A 5556-nucleotide genomic window follows, 5' to 3' on the forward strand; every position below is an offset into this window, starting at 1 on the left:
TGAACAATGTGCAGTTAGAGATCTGCAGAGACTTGAACCATGAGCAGCGGTGACGGGCGAGGAACATGGCTGCGCCGAGGTGTTCCACTATGAGGGCCGCCATCTTAGCGTCCTTTCCGTACAGTGGGCTGTTCCATAGAGGACGATGGCGGGGGGCGTCGCTCATGCGTAGAAACTTTCTGAAGGCCAGGTTTCAGGAGAAACTGGCTTTTGGAACTGGGTTCTATAGGTCTGTGCAAAGTTTACAGAAGCAGAAGTTCCAAACCGCATCCCACGGGAAAGGGAGATGTGTCCAGATCTTCCAGGGAGGTACCACTAAGAAGGGGGAAGAAAGGCAGGATCACAGTTTCCTCTTGGGAGAATCACTGGACGAGAGAAGGAATCAGGGTGGTACAATCCCCTCCTTGAGGATACCACTGGTAAGAGGGGGGAAAGTCAGGTCCCCTCCTGGGCAATACCACTGTAGAAGAGAGAGGAGGAGTCAAGGTCTCCTTTTAACGTATTGTGGAATTGATATCAAGAAGTGTTTGATCCCTTCAATTTTCATTACCCCACAAAAATGGTTGTAGCTAGGAATAATATTACTAGTCTTTGATATAGATAACTAATGTTTTTCAGAAAATTATCAATAGAAAGACATTTAGAAAAGTTATAAGCACACTTTCAATGAAAATGAATCTCTAAGATGCGCCCCCAACATCTGCTATCAACCAGGTTAGCCTCTCTTATGTGGAAATTCAGGAGCTGCTGCTGTCTCTTGGGACAGAAGAGAATTCTGGGTGTTCTTCACCTCTGAATTCCTATGCACATTCTTTAAAACCCAGTCCTAGTATACCCTCCTGCAGGGAACCTACTCTGACAAGAGGTAAAGAGCTCTTTTCCCTTCTGAAGGTGTTTCAAACCCAGCAGGTAGACCCTGGCTAAGTGTGGGTATGGATTGCTGAGTACCCTAAGGACATTCATTTCTTCTCTCTGGGCCTCAGCTCAATAATCTGGAGTAGTTATGAACTGGATGGAGACAGAATGGCAAATGTGAGAACATTGCTGTAACACACACACCTCTACATAAATTTCCAAAACTTATTATTGTTGTGATTTCTGGTCAACATCTCAAATCCTAGACCCTGTTTACTTCCACCATCAATGCCTCTCTGAACTGATGTCAAAGCTGAGCTTTTCTTAACTCTACCAACACCTATGTGATCTGGATTCTTCTCTATTAATGCTTTACTGAAAGTTTTCTTTTCCTTTTAGGTTTGAAGGATTCGTTAACAAAAGAAACCACTTGTTATACACACATAAACAATTTCAATTTTTGATAGAAGACTACTTAACTTAATTTCAATATACAGTCATTAGAAGCATCCAAAGAAATAGAAACAATAGAGAAAAGCAACAGCATCTACATGGCCAAATTGGTCTGACACTTACATCCAGACTTGACCAGCGCTAGAAAGTCCCAAATGACAGCAATCTGGAGTCCCAATTGAGAAAGGGCCCTGGGCAGAGAGTCCACTCCATGAGTGAGACTTCACACTGCAGCTTTGGAGGCTCCCCCATATAATCCCAGGCCACAAACTGATATCATCATCCATTTGCTGGCAAAAATGCAGCTCTGTTTTTTTTTCTTTAATTTTTATAATGCTGTTTGTTTCACCTTGTGAGTCATAAAATTAGTTAGACCTCAGGAGAGTAGCAAGGTCCCCAGCAGTTTAAGAAATTCCAAGACCTACTCCCTTTCTTAGCTAAAGTGCCGCTTCTTGCTGGTAACAATTGGTGTGCTTGCAGGCAGGCATGAAGTCTAGGCAGGGTCAGAATTCAGTCAGAGGCCTGCTCCCCTGATTCTGATACTTGAACAAGACAACCTCCATTTTAATTTCTCTAATAAATAATGATTTAATCAGTGTTCTTGTATTTTGACTTTTGAAAATATTGCATTAAAATGTTGTTTTGATTACTGAGTTTTGGGTTCCCCCTTAACTTTTGTACTTTTGTTAGGGAAAGTACACTGATTGAAACTGCCCACCCTGGCCAGGCACCATAGTAACTATTTGCATGAGTTGTTTTACGACAGGAGGTCCTGGTAAGGAACAGGGAACTAATAAGCCTCCACCAACCAGAAGAGTTCGGGAAAGGTCAAAAGGAGACACCACCTGTCCAACCACCTCCCAGAATCCTCTCTGGCATCCATCTTGGCTGAACAAGGCGTGCACCACCAGGAAGGACTCTGAGTCAGAATGATTAGTTAAGGACAACCCGGAAACTAATCCCATCACTATAAAACCCAAGACTGCAAGCCATTAGACAAAACTGTTCTCCTGGGTTCCCTTATCCTACTGCTCTCCACACGGGTGCCCTTTCCCAATAAAATCCCTTGCTTTGTCAGCACATTTGTCTCCTCGGACAGTTCATTTCCGAGTGTTAGACAAGAGTCCAGTTTCAGGCACTGGAAGGGGTCCCCCTTCCTGCAACACTTTGAAGTGAGTGTCTCTTTTGCCTGAGCCTAGTCCCAGCCCTACTAAGAAAACTTGTTCTCTAACATCAGAAACTTTATTAATTGAAATTATGTCAGTAAGAATAAAATGTCCCACTCTTGCCTGGAGGAGCCAAGTTATTTTGACACAGAAAAGCAGAATTGATTTCCAACCCAGGTTCAGAGATTCTGAAGTGTCACATCTTTTTTTTTTTTTAATTTTCTCTTTTATTTATTTATTTTGGCTGTGCTAGGTCTTCCTTGCTGTACATGGGCTTTCTCCAGTTGCATAGAGTAGGGGCTACTCTCTAGTTGCAGTACTTGCGCTTCTCACTGTTGTGGCTTCTCTTGTTGCAGAGCACAATCTCTAGGGCACCTGGGCTTCAGTGGTTGTAGTGTGTGGGCTCAGTACTTGTGGCACACAAGCTCAGTTGCTCTGCAGCATTTAGGATCTTAGTTGCCTGACCAGGGATCAGACCCACATCCCTGGCATTGGAAAGGGGGTTCTTTACCACTGGACCACCAGGGAAGTCCCATGCTTCATTTAAATTTTAACTAAACTCCACTTTTCCCCAACATCCTGTAGTAATACTATTTCTTCCTTTGTTTGGTGGGACTAGGGTAATCAACCATCCCTGTGTGTGTAGGACAGAGGGGTTTATTGAAACAAGGGAACTTCAGTGCTAAAATTAGGAAAGTCCTGGGAAAACTGAAACAAGTTGGCCACCTTAAGTGAGATCCTGCACAGTTCCTGTGATGTGTGGTCTCCCTTGTTACAGCAAGTTAAAACCTATTTCTGGGGAGTTCTGGGCTTTCACTGCCATGGCCCAGGTTCAACTTGTGATTGGGGAACTGAGATCCCATAAGCCATGGGGACACTGTCAAAAAAAAATTTCTGTCTGACTATGGATGTGACACTTGTGGTCTTTATCAGTGGACTTTATCAAGCTCATTAATGTTGGAAAGATTCACAGAGGTTGAGTTTGAGATCACTCTTACTATGCATTGATGGTGGAAAAATTGCCAGACTTGGGTTCCAGCTCCCGATCAGGGAGACTTTGATGGAGGAATAGTTCATTGAAGGCTGAATGCTAAATGATACTAGGAAGGAATTGATGGTAGAAGAGTTATCAAGAGCTCTAGATTACCAGTCAGACTAGAGCAATACTGAAAGGGTTGAAAATTGGCTGAAAGGTAGTAGAAATGTTAACAGGGGCCTGGATTTTAGCTTTTGACAAGAGAGTCATTGATGGTTGGTTAGTAAACAAATGACCAAATTCAAAGTCTTACCATATGAGTGACTTCCCTCATAGCTCAGTTGATAAAGAATCTGCCTACAATGCAGACCTGGGTTCAATTCCTGGGTTGGGAAGATCCCCTGAAGAAGGAAATGGCAACCCACTCCAGTATTCTTGCCTGGGAAAGCCCATGGACAGAGGAGCCTAGCAGGCTACAGTCCATGGGATCACAAGAATCAGATACAATTTAGCAACTAAACCACCACCACCACCTTATGAACAGTGGTGGTGGAAGAGTTAATGGAAGCCAGTAATTTGAGCTCTCTTGTCTAGACCGAGGGGTTGCAGATAGATAGTACAGCTGGCCAATGGCTGTGTATAGTAGTTGGGATCTGGTTTCTAGTGACCAATAGGATGAAACAGCAGCCTGTTACTAAGGAGAAGCCCCTGTTGCTATGTGCAGAGTGAGAGAGGCAGGGTCTAGCCTGAGTTGCTACAGACAAATAGTTAGCCAATGACTGCAGACATTTGGCTTTAGCATCTATAGCCTTTGGTAAACTATTACCAAGTAGTAACCCCTATTGCCATGTGAAAGGAGGCAGCCAAAGTGGCACCTGAGAGGCTGTAGACAAAAGACAGTTAGCCAGTGGATGAGTAAGAATGGGACTCTGGCCTCCCCAAGCATATGAGGCTTCCTGGTCTGTAAATCAGGGAGGTCCTCATTGTCCAATGCAGGGAGAAGGCAATGCATAGCCTGAGGGTGTGCAGATAGGTAACACAGCTGTGTGTGGGAAGTGGAAGGGAGTGGGAGTGGAAACAAGGCCTGAGGTTGCTTTGGGCAGGCGGTGCAGCTAGCCAATGGCTCTGTGTGGGAGGCAGACTTCAGTCTCCCTGCCCAAGCCAATGCTAACATCCCTGTTACTATGCAGAAATAGCTTTGTTCCAAATTGTATCAGAAAGAATGAAGCCTCTCAGTCTTGCCTGTGCTGTGCTGTGGTAGTCACTCAGTCATGTCCAACTCTGCAACCCCATGGATTGTAGCTTGACAGGCTCCTCTGACCATGGGGATTCTCCAAGCAAGAATACTGGAGTGGGTTGCCATGCCCTCCTCCAGGGGATTTTCCCAGGGATCGAACCCAGGTCTCCCATGTTGCAGACAGATTCTTTACCATCTGAGCCATCAGGGAAGCCCCTGGAAAATCTAAATCACTTTGACAAAGAGCAGCAGCCTCAATTTCCAACACAGGAAGAGGAGGAGGAAACTTAGCATGAGGGGTTGCAGACAGGTGACAAAGGAAAAGAAACAAATGAAATAACTTTAATAATATAGTTTATTTAAATTACATATCCAAAATATTACCATTTCAACTTATAATCAATCTTTGACATTATTAATGAGATATTTGGCATTCTTTTTGTTGTAGTAAGCCTGTGAAATCAGATGTGTACTTTACATTTACAACGTATCTCGATTTGAATGCTAAATTTTCATCAGAAATACTTATGAAGTCTAAATATAATAGATTTCATAAAATTTACTGTGGAGAACTTACCCCGCAGTCCAGTTATTATGTCCCTGTGCTTTCACTGCAGGAGGCTCAGGTTCAGTCCCTGGTTGGGGAACTAAGATCCCATATGCTGCACTGCGTGGCCCAAAATAAATAAAAATAAAATTTATAGATGATAATTTAGGTTAATATTCACAGGTTGTTCCAAACATACTTTAAAAGTTTTCTAATAACTGAATTGAGTATCTATTTTTTAACAGAAGAAATGTCTAATATTACCAAAATGTACAATGTTACATTTAGAACAGTTTTTCTTTCAAATGGCAGCTAGATATTT

The sequence above is a fragment of the Muntiacus reevesi genome, chromosome X (genome assembly GCF_963930625.1).
Source record: "Muntiacus reevesi chromosome X, mMunRee1.1, whole genome shotgun sequence".
In the NCBI taxonomy this organism is placed as follows: domain Eukaryota; kingdom Metazoa; phylum Chordata; class Mammalia; order Artiodactyla; family Cervidae; genus Muntiacus; species Muntiacus reevesi.